The 17,700-nt window shown below is 45.5% G+C and overlaps 1 pseudogene; it reads right to left on the bottom strand.

Moving 5' to 3' along the window:
* Positions 1-8,134: 8,134 nt before the first annotated feature.
* On the bottom strand, positions 8,135-8,894 carry LOC124079041 (myeloid leukemia factor 2-like; annotated as a pseudogene).
* Between the last annotated feature and the right edge of the window lie 8,806 nt (positions 8,895-17,700).

Below are 17,700 nucleotides of genomic sequence, written 5' to 3'. Positions count from 1 at the left end.
CCTTGGCATTGTTCAGAGCAGGCCTGGCCACATTTTAAAATAAGTTTTGCTTTTAATGGGGCTCCTGGTTCTAAGAGGCATACAAGCAGAATAGGGAAGTCGTCCCGAACTCCATGTTCATTCTGAGATCAATGCTACATTATGAGGTGGAAAGGAGACCATGAAGTCCTGGTCTCTGTGTGTCGGGGCTCCAGGGAGGTGTGTTCTGTGGTCCATTGTGGTTCTCGCCATCCTCACTGTTTCCTTGCTTTGCACAATTCCTGCTTGACCCCAAAAGACTTCGACGTTTTTGACTCCAGAATTTGAGCCACAAAGAAAAATGAGTTTCAGCTATGAGGACGGTGGTGATAAGCTACCCTTGTTGGGACAAGTCTCGCCCAAAACAGTGAACTTGGAAATCCTCATCAGATTGTACGGAGCCGTCCCTCATATCCCTTACACTAGGGATTCTGAATATTCTTGTTGACAAGTGTATTCATATAATCCAATGGTACTCTACTAGAAAATTTATGGGCTGACTTACCCATTTGTTTTTCCTTACTGTGAAACAGCCCGAGGGTGCAGATCAGCAGGCAGGAGACACGGGAGAGACCAGCATCTTCCAACTCTGTCCCCGTGGGGAACAAGTGCCAGCTGCCACTCCAGAACCAGGTCACACAGGGTTTGAGGTCGGGTACAGCAACTGACTTGTCATCCTTTTAAAAAAGAGATGTGTTCAGAAAGGAAAAAAAAATCAATAAAATGAGATGTCTGTAAAAGGTAGGCTTGAAGATTCCTCTTCAGAATTCCAACAAACCTAACTACAAGTGAATCCATACTATTATACTTTGAGGAGTAAGGTGACTCTGATCTTGTTATGAAGGTTATTAAGGGATTGAAACAAATTCAAAAGAGTTTAGGAAAATATTACAAAATACGTTTTAGTCGCCCATTTCTCACAATATTTGGAAACGGTAATTATGGAGTAAACTTAAACCAGGAAGGACACAAAGTGATCTCTCCTATTCCGGGGGAAACGATGAAGGCAGAACATCATCCAGATCATGGTGATTCTGTTGTGAGGAAACACTTCCTTGCTCGGATGACACTGAAACTCCAATGAATGATTACACAAAAAGCCCCCACATTTTTACGTTCTAAGGGTAATTTAACTCTGAGAACTGACTATGAAGCCTCCTAAATGGTCATTGGTGTTACATCAGGCTCACTCGGCCTCGGGCTTTGGAGTTGCCCAACCACCTGCCTGGTGCTGTGCTCTTAGGTGCAGTGTGTCGTGTAGAACTAACTTCAGAACTACTTTCTGAATCTCGCCCATATTGAAAGAAAATGAATCATTAAATACCTATTTTTAGACTCAAGGTGGTAAGATAGGGAACTAAATTAAGTATTCTTCTATATACCAATATCTAAAGCAAACTTCAAAATCCAAAGTTGAATTTTTCCATCTTTGCTATGCATGTTCTTAGCAGGGCTTTCCCAAAGCTTATGAAGTGTTGTAAGAGCTAAGCATCATCTTTGACCAGTTTTGATGCATCGTTTGCGGCAACACCGTGATTTACAACTTAGCTTAATTTAGGTTGGAGCTGATAAGCTTAAAGATACTGGGCACTCACTTGGGTATTGTTGGCCACTGGGTCAAAAGAAGCTTTAGTCAGGGTTCAAAACCCAGTTCTAAGTGCAACAGTTAATGAACTAGGCACTTCTAAAAAGTGTGTAGGTAATGATAACTTGAGCAGACCACTGAGTAGCAGCTAGCAGGCTCGGGGGGTGGGGGGCGTGCTGCATGCTGGGCACTGAGTTTATTGCTTCACACAGGTCCTCGCTCCCTGGAGGGCAGGGGCAGCTCCTCATTTCACAGAAGGTGGGCTGCTTCATATGGAAGGCACGAGAGCTAACTAAGCATACGGTTCACTTTAAGCCCCTATACCTGGGAGGGGACCCCGGGCCTCAGACATGGTAAGCCAGTGCCCTACCACTGAGCGACACTCCCTGGTGCCGAGTGCTCCAGTCTTGGGGTCAGAGGAGCACACGTCCAAGCCATCGGCTCTTCACAATGTAGTCCTTCCTGACGTGACGGATCCAAAGTGAAGGGAGCCTGCTGTGAAAGGGGTTTTGTTGGCCTGTCTCAGGACGGGCTTGGGAACCTCCAGTTGGGAGTTAGGGTCAAGCAATATTGTCCCCCTCAGTTCTCATGCTCATCTCGAGGATGAGCTGGGAGGAGGGGCCGGTGGGCCTACAGCAAGCCTTTAGTTCTTGGGTTGGGTGGAGAAGGTGAGTGAGCCTGTGCATCCATCACACCCGTGGCTGCCCGTCTTTGGCCAAGAATTTGAATACAGACGGTGGCAAGTATGTGGGCCAGTTGCTCAAGCTTCCCCCGATAAGGTTGTGGCCTCCTGGCCTGAGATCAAGAGATGTTTTGCTGGCTTCTAGGCATCTGAACTTACCTCTCCTGTCAAAACCATTTTCTCTTTCTTTCCCTCTCGGGAAGACACACAGTGGTGAAGCCGATTTGATAACTCGGAGCATCTGTCTTAAATGTCCCAGGCTAAGACTGCTCCCAAAGGTCAAGAACTAATCACAACAGCTGCTCAGTTTTCCAGCAGAATAATGAGGAGCTCTCAGGCGCAGCCTGTCTGTAAACACCCTTGGTCCCTGAGCCCTCTCGGCGGCCTTTCAAGGTGAGCTGTGCGAGGCTCTTGTTGACCGAGCAGATGTTAGAGTAGCAGTGGCGTATTTACAGCTCTCCTTGGTGCGTGTCAAGGTTTGTGTGTGCTAGCCTTGGACACTCGTTATCAACACAGCAGCCACGAGGGTCCGAAGTGCTTGCGACATTGCTGAGAGCTGCTGCTAGTGGCCACGTTCTCAGCCCGGGAATCAATACTGGTGAAACGTGTCTGGGGGGGGGGTGCGCTTCTTGCAGGCACCTTACCTTCCCATCTGTTCCCCATACACACAGGAATACGTGGTGCTCATTTTGCAAGGCAGATGAGGGACTCACCTGGCTTCCAAGATGAAACCAGGAGATCGATACGTGTCGTCGAGGCTGCTCAAGGCCTTGCCGGCTCAACCTTGAGTGCAGCTCAAGCTGGGAGGCGCCCACTGCTGACCAAGATAGTGAGCCCCCTGGAAACCCAGTGCTGCTCCAGCTGCCTGCTTGGCCTGTAGAGACAGGAACAGACTAAATGGTAACGGGGGACCGGCAGGGTCTGGGGTGGGGAAAAGTCGGCAGCCAACAGTGGTGATAAACACTTGCACTTGGTTTGAAAGGAGAAGACATTTGCTATTAACTTTCAAAGGGGATGTAATGGGATCCACTCTGGGGTCTAGCTATGTAACAGTGAAGAGAGAACTCCAGTAATCTACCGAAGCTAATGTTGCACAGTGTTCAAACACGTGGTCAATCATTGCTAGGTTGGATTCACCTTAGCTATAGTAGCCTAAAAAGCATGACTTAGAGTCTGGGGATTTCTTTTCCTGTGCATAATAAACATTAGTTTCACAACATTCAAGGGACAAAAATGCATCCGTTTTGCTATGGATTATAATCACTGAATTATGTGATAGTCTATTAATGAGCTTCTTATAGCTGTAGCCGAATCTATTTCCGATTTCCATAGAAGCAGCCACGGCTGATCATTGTTTTATTAGGTTGATGGGATAACATGGCTAGAAGGAGCACTAAGGCTGTAACAGACGCAATAGATTCTCAAACTTCCTCCCGTTTCCCACACTATAAAACACAGTAAGGCCTTTCTCTCTTGTTTGCATTCCAATTCTGTGTATCGAGTGAATTTATAGACACGTGGTATGCTGGAAAGAAGGGGTGCCAGTTCTTGAGGCCTCTCTCCACAGCAGGAGCTAGATGTCACTGGAAGAAGCTGTCTCCCACCCTTGGGGAGTGTGGGGAGGGGCTCTAGCCCAGCTGCAGCCCTCACGCGTGCAGGGTCCAAGAGCAGCTTGCTTTTTGCTGGGGAAGTGTGAGCGTCCTGTCCTTCGGGACGTGCTCGGTACCACTGCTCTCGGTTACTGGGTGACTGATAAAACTCCTGTCCTCATTGTCTTTTCTAACACTGAAATCGACGCAGCAGTAAGTGCCAAGCGCATTCCCAGGGTCCTCCCAGGACTGGGCTTCTTGGGGTGGAGCAGGCAGCTGCTGAGAGCTGTGATTTCAGAAGCCGTGTCCTTTCCCCCTCCCTCGACTCCTTGCTTTCCCCACCTGTTCGACATTCCTTCAACAGGATAGAAGCTTTTAATTTATAATTAGAAATATGACTTGGGAAACCCCTCTGCAGAAAGTCCCAAGCACGGCTGCCCAGGTTGCTTTATGGGGTGTCAAATTTCTCTTGGCTTGGCTGCTACTCAGAAATTCAGAAAATCTTTCCACTGTGTGGCTTGCTCGTCTTGATGTGTGAGCAGCGGTTGGTGGTAATGTGTCAGGAGTTTTATTAAGACAGACAAAATTCAAAGCTATTACTTTTAAACGGCAAGCTACACCATTCAGAGCCCCAGAGAATTACTGCTCTGTTAAAAAGTAGGACGTTTGGGAAAATCCTGAGTCACTAACACAAGGCTGGGCAGTTCCCTGGAGTTGGCCATCCCCGCGGGACCAGCCACTGCCTGTCCCGATATCACCGTACTGAATCGATGAGAGATGTGGAGCTTGTATTTTTTTTTTTAATTAAAAAAAAGTTTCCCAGAATGTGTGAAAACCTGTGGTTACTCATAGCTCTGGTTTGGGTAGAACTGCCCACTTCCCTGACTATGGTGTCAGGAGACACGTGGCTTTTCATTACTGCTGGCCTGTCTTCCCTGTCCAGGCTGTAATGATACCTTTCCACATGGTACCACTGACCCATGCAACTAACAGTACTAGAAAACATTACTTTCATGATGGATCTAGACTGGTGCACATGGGAGGGCGTCCAGCCTGCTGGGTATGGCTGAGTATCTTTATGGTAGATATGTCGTGGGGGATCCTTGATATGTTGTTACCAGCTCTAGCTGTGGATTGAAATGTGCAGTAGCTCCAGAAGTACGTTTTATACAGGTTGAGCACTCCTTGTTGGAAAACTTTTGAACATAGACACGATGCCACAAGTGGAAAATTCCACTCCTGACCTGATGTCCTGACCCGATGTTGAAGTCAAAATGCAGGCCTACTAAGAAGAGTAGGACGTGACCTTGTGTGCATAAAGTATATCTGAAACAAAATACTTTTCTGTCTGGACCTGAGTTCTCTTCTAAGTTATTTCATTATACGCAAGTGTTTGAAAATCTGAAACACGTGGTTCAGAGCATTTTGAATGAGGGATCCTGAATAAGGGAAGGATGAATTTCTGGCTGGAGGCTGCTTCGCATTCAACTTGAGCAGTGTGGCCAGACGACAGCCCTCGCGTCTTGGCTGCTCCCTTGAAGCCCTGAGCTCTAATGCTCACACTGTGGAAGTGGACGGAGTACCCACTCATGAGATCTTACCCAACATGATGTGGTTTCCCACCTCCCCAAATAAGGAAAAATCTCTCATTTTCCAACCAGGTTTTATCAGTTTTCCTTGAGCTAATAATTTTCCTACTTACGTCTCTAATTCTTTGCTGAAGATCGAACTGGAAAGAACCCAAGTGGGCTCTTAGAGATGCTCATCACGGGCTTCTGGAGTCTGAATATGCTGAGATGTTTGAAACACAACCGTGGAGGAGGCGGCATTGCTGGAGATATTTCGGGTACCAAGAATAATTAATGATATGTGGAAGGAAAATAGTTCATCATCATCATCATTACTATGGGTCCCAGGAGGGAACTTGGCTTGAGGGCCACATCAACTCCCCTTCCCTGGAAGTGGTTTTGTTGACTTTACTAGTGTGTACCCTCAGTTGGGGAAAATCACTGGGCTGGGTCTGCTGGGTTCACAAAACTAAAGCCAGGGGTCATCAGTCATCTACTGACTTAAACATGTCTCTCACGTCAAGGAAGGTTTTTAGAAACTAAAATGCTAAGTGTTTAACTCGGTATCTAAGTTGACAGTAATTGGTGGATCTTTATGCCCGTCCCACCCCACAGGTAATTGTCAGAACTTTTCCATTTTCCCACCAAAGTTATTAGACCTATTGACTACCAGTGACAGTTTTACCCCATAATTAAATAAAACTGAACTGTTGGGGACGGTCTCACACTTGGTGTTTTTTAAAGATTTAATCAGCCAGATTTTGAGAACTTTTCTTTGTATGGCCTTCAGTTGGATGTAGGAATCCAACCATCTCCTAGGGATGTGGTTGAAAGAGGAACTTGGAAATGGGAGTGTTCTTTAAAGGAAGTGCATTCTCCTGTGCTTCATTGAGCATGCCTCAAACCGTGGAGGAGCAGGTGTATTTTCACTTACAACTGAAGAGTTGAGCATTGTTGGATTCCATATATAAATGTCCTGGAGATGCTTGTTGGCAGGGAGCCTGCAAGAAACAGGCAATGATTTTTGAATTGGGTTCCTGAGGCCCGGAGGACTAGCTGGTGATATTAAGTGTGTACATTATACTTGTTTCCTTCTCTACTGCAGATAGTGTTATTGTTAAAAACACTTTAGTTATGCACGACAGTAAAGTGCATTTTGACATACTTACATGGAGTACAACTTATTAGGATTCCATTCTTGTGGTTGAACATGATGTAGAGTTAAACTGGTCATATATTCACAATGAATGCAGGAAAGTTATGTCTGATTCTTCTTCTGTCTCTCCTATTCCCATCTCCCTTCCCATCATTCCCCTTTGTCTAATTCAACAATGAACTTCACTTCTTCAATATGCCTCCTACCCTGTGTGTCACCATCCACATATCAGAACAATCAGACTCTGGTTTTTTTGGAGTTGGCTTATTTCATGTAGGATATTCTCCAGTTCTGTCCATTTACCTGCAAATGCCATAATTTCATTTCTACTGAAGATATTCTTGGAAATCAAGGCAAAGCCCCAATTTCCATTAATGCAAGGATGCCCCATAGTCGGCTCTCCTTAGTTTTGGAGTTAGACTATTTTAAGCTGTCCATGCTCAGTAAAAACCAGTGAGGAACTAAGATTGACAACTGCTTCCAATCTGACTGGCAAGACTTCTAGCTCTCTCGTGGCTAGGGGAACAAAGTGTAAAGTGAGGTTATAGCTTCCCGTGGGTCTCAGATGGGTCAGGTGATCTTAGAGCTCACGGGCAGCAAAGTCTCATCGTTTCACCCTTTCACTAAGTTACTTGGTGCTTTCCCCAGGGCCAGTCACCCTGGAGTTGCTGGGTACAGAGCAATAGGAAGGAGCACCCTTGTTCTCCTGGACCTGGTGTTCTATTGGGGGCAGTGGGGAAATTACCTCACTTGGTCTCGGACTACAAGAAACCCCGATTCTCAGAAATTACTCATGAAGGAAGTACTGGAATTAGCAGACTTAATTTGACTCAGGACATGTAAGGACTTGCAGTTTGAATGTCATGAAATGAGTCTAATTAAAATTACAGTGTGGTGCCCCTGCAAGGGGAGATTTCAAATACAATAAACTTTTATAGAGGTAAAGCATACATTACACACGCCACAGAATGATCATTTTTTTTTTCTCATTCTCCTTTATTCCATAAACACCTAGTTACAAGTTGCACAAATCAAAAAAATAAAGGCAAAGAAGGGCATGGGGAAGGTTTCTGTGATGTGGGTGGGTGGGAGTGTGGGGAGGAGACGAGAGTTGGGAACTCTCCCCTGCCCTGGACAGGACTATGACTCCTGTAGTAAGGCTCTGAGGAACAGGTGGGCATAGATCCAGGGTAGCTAAGGGATGGAGGAGGCCTCTGGACCCAGAGCTCACCCCTTCTGCACATGGCAGGGGTACAGTGGAGAAACTGAGGTTTGAGGATGGAGCAGCAAAATGAAAAACCAAGTTAGTGGATAATAGGACAAGTGGAGTCCTTGTGGTAGGGGGATTAAAGACAGAAAATGTAGGTATGGGGGCCATGTAAGGCTCTCCCTGAGACCCCAGGGAGAGGTGGGGCCAGCTTGCCCGTTAATTTAACATTAAATTGGGGTGGGAGTTGGACAGAAAGTTCTTTCAGGGATGACTTCTCACCCTCTTGGCCTGTACATGAAAGGCTGAGGACCTAGGGCCTTCACCGGTCATAGCTGCAGGACTGTCGTGAGGGAGTCTTCAGGTCCCTGAATGGCCAGGCGGGGAAGCCCCTTGGCCCTTTGAGCCCCACTCGGATGCCTTATGCCTTCAAAATTCCAGAGGGTGCTGCTGCCAGAATCTGGATGTCTCTTTGCCACTCATCAAATGCTGCTGCCTCCCTTTCGTCCAGGGTGATATAGTCCTGCCGTTCCTCCTGGTCTCCTGTGCGTGACTTCGGGAACGCTGGAGGATGTGAGCCCTGTCTCGGATGTGATGCCCAAGGGACATCTGCTCTAGTCCACTGAGTGGCGACAGTCCTCCGTGTCTCCCAGATCCCACCTGGTGCTGAGCGCATCCCTGATGTCTCCTGGCGGACCTTGGGGGCACCATGACCCGTATTGGAGTAGGAGATGACGGTAGAGGATGAAAAGGTCTGGCAACTGCCCCCAGCTGTCATATGCTCCATATTCCCAATCATGTCACTCATCATCCCAAACATGTCCATGAAGCCACCGACATTCCCAGCATCCCGAAGGGGGAGACATCCCTAGGCTGTGTCCTGCGGCTGGCAGGCCGGTCCCTGGCATGTTGCCATCTGTGAGGCTAAGAAAGGGGCTGTGCCAAAGCCACCTGACAACATGGGCTCAGATGCTGACAGTGAATAGGGGTCCCTGCAGCGGAGGGGGATGAGAGCTCTGAAGCATTAGGGGGAGGGAATTCTCCCATCAGGAACATGGGATCCTCTGGCTCCACGTTGCTGTGGAACATCCTGATCTCAGCTTCAGGGGGGCTCCGCCCGGTCCCCGACTCAGTGGCCCATCCGGCTGGTTTCACTTCTCACTGGGCTGCAGGATCAGAGTCGTGGCCAGTTCACAGGGGTTGGTCTGGGCTTGAGGTCCACGGCCTCCTGCGCCGCTGCCTCCCTCGGCTGCCACCTCTGTACCCCCGCCCTCGGCCTGCAGAGCCACAAAATGATCTTGACTTCCTAAGAACAGCTTTTCTAAAGAAGTGCACACAAGAAATCTAAATTGGGGGTAAGGATAAGAATTAGAGGACAGATGTTGATTCTTCCCTCCAGTTTTGAGATCGAGGTACAATTGTTAAATGCAAATTATATATTTAAGGCATTCGATGTGGTGACTTCATACATAACACACCCCATGCAATGATTATAAATTGATTAATGCAATTTTCATTAATGCAAGGATGCTTAATATCTCTTGGTGCATTTTAAGCAAATAACACAGTATTAACTCTAGTCCCCATGCCAGATGTTCCCCAGAATTTACTATTCCTTTTGCAAGTTTCTGCCCTTTGAAAACAATAATTCCCTATTGCCTTACCACTGTCTTTCAGTCCTAGGCAGCCACCATTAGGCTGTGCTGCTGTGAATGCCAGTTTTAAAAGTTTTGCATAAATGAGATCATACAACTTTTTAAATCTGATAAATTTCATTTAACATAATGTTATGGTTTGGTTGTGAGGTGTCCCTCAAAAGCTCATGTGTGATGGAATGCAAGAAGGTTCAGAGGAGAAATGACTGGGTTCTCAGAGTCTTAACTTAGTGAATTGATACCCTGGTAGGGATTAACTGAGTGGTAACTGAAGTTGTAGGGCGTGGCTTTGTGGGCAGATATCTGTATCTGGCAGGTGGAGACCTCTCTGCTTCCAACTCACACGGATTGCTTCCCTTGGCCACTCTTCTGCCGTGATCTGCCTCACCTCGAGCTCTGAGGAAGGGCACCAACCTTCTATGGATTAAGGCCTCTGAAACCGTGAGCCCCTAAATAAACCTTTCCTCCTCTTTAGTTCTGATTGGGTCCTTTCGTCCCAGCCGTGAAAACGCTAACACATAATGTACTTCAGTTTCACAGAAGTTGTGGACAGTGGTAAGATTTCCTTATGTGTGAATCTATTCCATTGTACGTATGTACTGATACTCATCTACAACTGATGCTTAGGTTGTTTCTGTGTTGCTCTTGCAAGGAAGGCTGCAATGAGCGTGAGAGTGTGGATATTTCTTTGAGTCACTGATTTCATGTTCTTTGGCTGTGTACCCAGAAGTGGGATGGCTAACTCGCACAGAAATTCTTAACTTCTTGAGGAACTTCTCTGCTATTTTACCTAATGGATTTGCCAATTCACATTCCCACCAAGAATGGACAAGGGTTCTTTTCTCTGCGGACGCTGTACTACTCAGTTTGGTGTTGCTTTAACTAAAACACCAGACAAAAACAACTTGAAGCCAGAAAACGTTACTAGGGGCTAACGGCTTCAGAGATCTTGGTGGAGAGATGACCCAGCCCATTGCTCTGGGCCCACCCACCGTGCAGCAGCACGTGGTGGTACAAGGATGTGGCAGAGGGAGGCTACTTAGGGCCTTTGAGGCTGGGAAGCGGAGAAAGGGAGAGGAAGGAGCCCTTCTGGGACTCAGCCCCAGTGACTCACCACCTCCAGCCACACTTACTACCAGGTCCATTCAACTAGGATGGGCTAACTACGTTACAGCTCCCAGTCGGTCATTTTACCTCTGAACACTCTTGCATTAGAGATTTTGGAGATTTTTCACAGGAGATACTGGAAGCAACCTCAACCATAATACACACTATTTAATATTTATGGCTCATCTTTTTTGGTAATAGCCATCCTATAAGTGTGAAGTGATAACCTCATTGTGGTCTTTATTTACATTTATTTGAAAATTAATGATGTTGAACTCTTTTCACACACCTGGTACCTCTTACATGGAAAAATGTCTATTTGTGTTTTTTGTTTTTTTTTGCAGTTTCATGGGGTTTCTTTGCTGTTTATGTGCATTCCTAACATAGTTTGCAGATACATTTTCCCATGTGTTAGCTTTGCTCTCGGGAGGCGTGGTGCTCAGTGATGCAGCGTAGAGTAGGGCAAACTTACTGTGGCTTTGTTGTAGTCCACGTTCAGCTGAGACTGTTGCTGTGGGCCCAAGGTGAGGCAGCACACCATGGTGGAAAGGCCTTGTGGAGGGCAACTGCTTACCTCATGGCAGCCAGAAATGGAGAGGGGGACCCCGGGGAAGATGCACTCTTCCAGGGAACACCCCCAGTAATCTACATCTTCCAGCCACTCCCTACCTCCCCCACAGTGACCACCCAGTCAGCCCATTCAAACTAGGATGAACTGAGAAATCCCAGCTCTCCTAATCTCATTTCACTGGTAAAAATTCTGTGTTAAAAGGAGCCTTTAAAGGGAACCATCAGTTGCCTTTTCACTTTGTTAATAGCTTTCTATGTGGTACAGAAGGTTTTTAGTTTGATATACTCTTACTTTTGCTTCCGTTGACTGATGTCACCCAAAACATTGTTGCCAAGACCAACCTCGAGGATCATTTTTGTGGCTTTTCACCTAGGAATCTTAATTTCAGGTCTTATATTTAACCTTCAGTTTGTTTTGGGCTTATTCTGAAAATGGCATGACATAAAGTTCCAATTGCTTTATATATAGAAAGTGAGAAAAGTGTTTGCCATCTCCATTTACAGAGCAAAGAATCCTTTGTGAAGTGTTGCCATCACCACTGTCACAGGTGACTTTTGCCTGCTTGTCTCCCAGACAGTGCCTTCCTGTTTGGATTACTGTAGCTTTATCATGTACTCTGAAATCGGTGTGATGCTTTGGGTCTACTGTGGTTCTGTTCATTTGTCTTGATGCCTTGAGGGATTGCCTTTGACTTTTGAAGAATCCTTGCTGTTGACTTAAGGACTCGAGCTTTTGTTTGGAATGATCAATGTGATTTCAGCCTCACTAAAGTTAAGATTTGTTTGGCAAAGATACAGGGCCTTTCCTATTTGGGAAAATGCTCTGTATGCACTTAAGAAGAACATGTATCCCCCTGCTGTTGGGTGGAACATTCTCTGTCTGCTAGAGCTACTTGTTCTGAAGTGTAGCTCAAGTCTGATATTATCTGACTTTGGATGACCTGTCCATTTTTAAAGGGCGTTGCACTACTCTATTATTGCACTACAGTTTTCTCTCCCTTCAGATACAACATTCACTCTGTAGTTAGTTGCTCCCGTGATGGGTGTATATGCATCAGTAGTTCTATCCTTCCATTGTGTTGACCTCTTAACATTACATAGTCCTTTTGTCTCTTGGGGCAGGCTTGGAGTCGGTCTGCTTTGTCTGTTCTGGGCTCCCAGGCTGCCTTTTAGGTACCATTTGCAAGGAACTTCCCCTGAATGTGGCAGATCTCCTTTTTTCTAGCTGCTTTCAAGACTCTTGAGGATTTGGTTTTAGTGGTGGAAACTTTAAGGGGTGGGGCCTAGTGGGAGGCTTTCCGGTCACTAGGGGCGTGCCTTGGAGGCGAGAGTGGGACTCCAGCTCCTTCCTTTCCTGCTTCCTGGCCACGAGGTGAAAGGCTTTCCTCTACTGTGTGCTGCTGCCGTGATGTGCTGTCATAGGCCCAAAGCAGTGGGCTGATTGTGGACTGAAAATTCTAAAACTGATTCAAAATCCCTTTTTTCTTGATGAATTGATGGTGTCAGTAATGTAAATAGTACTGGAAACATAACCAACACAACTGCCATTTGTGTATAGATGGTTGCGGATGCCCCTGGGTGCTATCATTTTCTGCCTGTTCATTGATTTTTGAGTAGTCTGGAGTTGGTGTCTCTGCATCTGAAAGAACCAACAGGCTTCCTGTCTTTACCAGCTGGTTTCAGCAGTGGGGGCTTTCTTCTGTGGATTCCGCACAGGGTGAGCTGGCTCCCTGGATTGCAGTCAGGTGGTGTTGGAACTGCCCATGGCTGCTATTGGTCTGCAGTGGAGCCTGCCGAGTCTGTTACCAGGTCAGCACGTCGGAGTGGCTCCCCGCAGGTCCTGGAGGGCTTCTGCTTTGTTGCCCGGTTGGTTCCTGGGCAGGCTGGCCTGGCCTTGGACTAGAGTTAAGCAGGGCTGCAACTGAGGTACGGGCTGTGTCAGGATCCAGGGCCCAGACGGAAGGCTGTAGGCTTGCTCCTGGGGCACAGATGGGCACTTCTTCTCTTACCCTCTGAGTAGGCAGTTGTGCCCCGACACTGTTACGGTCCATACTGGATGGCAGGGTCACTTCAGGATCTGCAGTGGGCTAGAAGTGGTGAACCTGCCTGGGGCACAGTGGCGTGTCTTCCAGGGGGAGCAGAGGAGACTGATCTGCCTGCCTGCCTGCACCTGAGAAGATGAGATGGAGTTAAAGGATCTTCTCAGGCTTCGTGTGGGACGGAGGTTGGTGGGTCCACCTCTGGTGGTATGGACGGGTTGCTCCCAGCGGGACCCTGGGCAGAGAAGCCCGTTTCATCCTTCAGCAGCCGAGAGTGGCAAGAGTGGAGTTGTAGAGTGTCTATTCCAGGACCAAGATCTGGGTGCCTGTCATGGGGGGGTAGGGTGGGACTCCTTCCCGGTCCTTTGGCAGATCCTTCTAACAGGACCAACATCTCCCAGGGCTGTGACTGAGTCCAGAGGTTCGAGGGCTTGGAGTCGTGGTCGGTCAGTGGGTCTGTCATGTGGGTGTGAGCTTTCCCACTCAAAACGGCTCCCATCCTGGGTGTCGTCCCACGTCTGGCCACACAGAGGCCATTTTTTGGCCGGTGATTTGTTGCCAAATTCTTGCTGCTATGGGGTGGTACCAATGGGACCCTGTGATCTGCCATATTGTTGCTATCACTCTTGATGCATGTGTTTACGGTACTTGGATACTCTTCTCATCATTTAGGAAACTTGATTGAATTGCCCTAAGCATCGCTGGTCTCGTGGAGTGCACCACTTTCAATCTCGCCAGAGTTTCCCCTCTGAATCTTGAATGGAACCGAGCTGCCAGTTTTTCTTTCCCTCCATTGTTTTTCCCCACGTGACCGAGCTGGCTTAAATTCCTTAAATTTGTGCTTTTACTTTATGATGTGGACAAAGTCAGAGAAACTGCATAGAGGAAGCCTTGACTTGTTAGGGAAGAGATTTCCTTGTCCTTGCTTTGCTCCTCGACAGTGACAAATGGCCTCCTCACATGAGGCACACATCCCTCTTGGGAAAACAAAAGCATTTGGGGAAAATTAATAGCATCAGGAAATTATGGGAATGGCCCAGTTTATAGTTGTTTCTAGTGAATTTCCTAAGTATTTGATCATCAGCTCCATATTTTTTTGTCTTCAAAGGATATTGTTTTTTTTCCCCACAAGAAAAGTTAGAAAGTTTTTAAAATGGAATTTGCCAGGAAGCTGTCAGTGGTAGAAGAGAATATATATATATCGAATTCTAGATTATATCCATTTAACTTTTGTAACTTGCCTATTTTTCATTGATGCACAACTTTATTTTGTCCATATCTCACCTCTGATTCTGAGAACTTCCCAGTGATCCTGTTCCGCTCTCCACAGGTAGCAAGATGAGGGACAGTAAACATCATTCCCTGCCACCACATCCTCATAAACTCCATCCCTGTTGTATTATCTACTCTCCCAAATAGGGTAGGAAAAAAATAAATCTCAGTTTCTTCAGGAATAATAGAGGTGTTTACTCTGTACTTAAAAACTAGTTTTTTAAATACATAAGTATCTATAGAGAAGCTCAGAAAACTCTTAAGGAAGTTCAGCAGGTAGTATATATTTATAAGTTCAGAAAATCATAAGAATAATCAGCTGGCATTTCTAATCACAGCTAAAAAGCACATCAGTAACTGTTCTTCTCTTAGCTCAATATATTGTCTGCCTCTACCTAGTGAACATGGCAGGAACCTTTTAAAACTAATGTGTATCTTGCGTTTTTTGTGCAGGGTTTTGCAATGTTAGTTGGGTAGCATTGTTAAAATCTCGGTCTCTTGAGAAAGAGGTGATAAAAATCTCCAGGTAGAATCGTAGATTTACTTATCCTCTAATTCTGTGGCTTTGCTTCATATGTCGTAAGCTCTGAAACACAGGCAGGACTGCTGCCCTTGAACTGACCCTTTAACCATGTGATTGTGGGGCTGGATGTCTGGTGGTCGCCTGTGTCCTGAAGTGTTTGATATTCTTATAGCAGCACCAGCTTCTTTCTGCTTAGTATCGGATGCTGTTTATTTTTACTTTTTTCACTTTTTTATTTTTGGGCACCAGGGATTGAACTCGGCGGCACTTGACCACTGAACCACATCCCCAGCCCTATTTTCTAGTTTAGAGACAGGGTCTCACTGAGTTGCTTAGGGCCTTGCTTTTGCTGAGGCTGGTTTTGAACTCATGATCTACCTGCCTCAGCCTCCTGAGCTGCTGGGATTGCAGGTGTGTGCTACCGAGCCTGGCCCCCTCCTTTTGTTTTCAAGAGGCCTTTGTCTTTATATTTAAGGTCCTTCTCTTGTACATAACACACAGTTGGATTTTTCTCTAGGGATTGCACCTACCTTTAACACAACACACGTGGGAGACGTTGAGAGCATCTTTTATACTATTTCCATCTATATTTTACTTCTGCAAGTGCTATGAGCTCTATGATGATACTTTGCTATTTTTATCTAAGGGATTAATGTTTTTGTTCTCTATTTTTAAGCTGATTTTTAAAGAATTCAATGATGGAACAATGTGGCTTGCTTACCCTTGTGTTTACCACGTGGTGCTCTGTTTCCTCCCAGAGATCTGAATTTTCATCTTCCAACATTTACCTTCTACTTGAAGAAATGTTTCTAAAATTTGTTACAGGGTGTCTATGGGTAAACAACTGTTAACTTTTGTCTATCTAAAAATGTCTGAGTTTCACATTTAAGTTTAAAGAATATTTTTCATTAGTGTTACATATTGACAGATTTTCCTTTTAGCACTTGAAATAGTTTTAATTCTCATTGTTGCTAATGAACCAACATCCACATCGTTCTTAGTCTATTTTTCTGGATTTTTTTTAAAGATCTTTTCTGATTTCTAGGTTTGACTATGATGTCTCCAAGTTTCAATGTCTTAATCCTGCTTAGGTATTTCCTAGCTTCCTGAATTCAGACTTTTTTAAAACATTGAACATCTTAGTGAACATATCTGAAAATATTTTCTTCCTCATTAACTCCTTTCTTTTTTCCTTCAGAAACTTCCGTACTTGTCCCTCCCCCATATTTCAGTTTTTTAACTTCTGGCCTAGTTTTAGATTCACTGGTCCTTCTATTTTGTACATTTATGATTATATCCAAAGACTTTAAGATCCTGCAAAGGGATTTAATATGATTATAGGTGGTTCACATGATTCCTTCCAAAAAAATTTGTATGCCTCAAGTCGGTTCCTATTGAGTCCAGAATGTGGGATATCCCAGGGTCCATTTCCTGACTGTCTTTCTTCCCAAATCTGAGCCACATGTTTTTGCTCTGGTGTCTGCAATTTTGACACATCGGGGGCATCTGGCTTATGCATCATGGTGACAGGACTCTGGAGTGCTCTTTGATATAGCAGGGAGTTAAATTCCTATTGATCACCCTGATGGACAAGGCTTGCTCTTGAGCCATGTTAAGGTGTGTCCATAGCACTTTCTGCTTGAATCCCGGAAGGTGACCCTTGCTCCCAGGGGATGGCTCTGCAGGGTTGGCAGAAGTCCGCATTTGTTTCCCACTCACGTGACGGACCTGGAGTTCTCAGTGCTGTCTCCCAGCAATGGAAGCTGTTGAGGTCTTTGACCTTCTTCCAAGTTTCCTTCTTTGTATGGGTTGCTTAGACTCTTATCGTAGACTTGGATAGTCGGTGGGAATCGGGAATTTTATGCAGTCTTGGGCTCCTGAATTTCTCAACCTCCAGCCACCCTCTCCATCTCAAACTCCCCACAATTGAATCGTTAGCTCATAAATATTCTATTTTATTGCATTTCACTGCATAATCATCACAGATCATGTGCCAAATTTTACTTGAAAAAACTGGGGTTCAAAAATTATGTGAAGCTTTTTAAAATTGTGCTATTTTAAAAGCATTAATTTACGAAGCTGTCTTTGGTGCAAGATTAGGGCGCATGGAATACTCATGAATACAGGTCACAGGAGTAAAAATTTGTTCCCATGATGTAGGCTCCCTATTTACCTCTCTTATTGTTTCTCTTGCTGAGAAAAAACTTTCTAGTTTAAGTAAGTCCCATTTGTTGATTCTTGTATTTAACTTTTGTGCTATGGGTGTCCTATTGAGGAATTTGGAGCCCGACCCCACAGTATGTAGATCGGAGCCAACTTTTTTCTTCTATCAGACGCAGAGTCTCTGATTTGATATCAAGCTCCTTGATCCATTTTGAGTTAACATTTGTGCATGGCGAGAGGAGGGGATTCAGTTTCATTGTTGCATATGGATTTCCAGTTTTCCCAACACCATTTGTTGAAGATGCTATCCTTCCTCCATTGCATGCTTTTAGCCCCTTTATCAAATATAAGATAGTTGTAACTTTGTGGATTAGTCTCTGTGTCCTCTATTCTGTACCATTGGTCCACCCGCCTGTTTTGGTACCAGTACCATGCTGTTTTTGTTACTATTGCTCTGTAATATAGTTTGAAATCTGGTATCGCTATACCGCCTGATTCACACTTCCTGCTTAGAATTGCTTTTGCTATTCTGGGTCTTTTATTTTTCCATATGAATTTCATGATTG

The sequence above is a fragment of the Marmota monax genome, unplaced genomic scaffold (genome assembly GCF_021218885.2).
Source record: "Marmota monax isolate L192 unplaced genomic scaffold, Marmota_monax_Labrador192_F-V1.1 WCK01_AAM20220418_F8-fsc00758, whole genome shotgun sequence".
NCBI classification, from domain to species: Eukaryota; Metazoa; Chordata; class Mammalia; order Rodentia; family Sciuridae; genus Marmota; species Marmota monax.
This window is presented reverse-complemented; position numbering and strand designations above follow the sequence as displayed.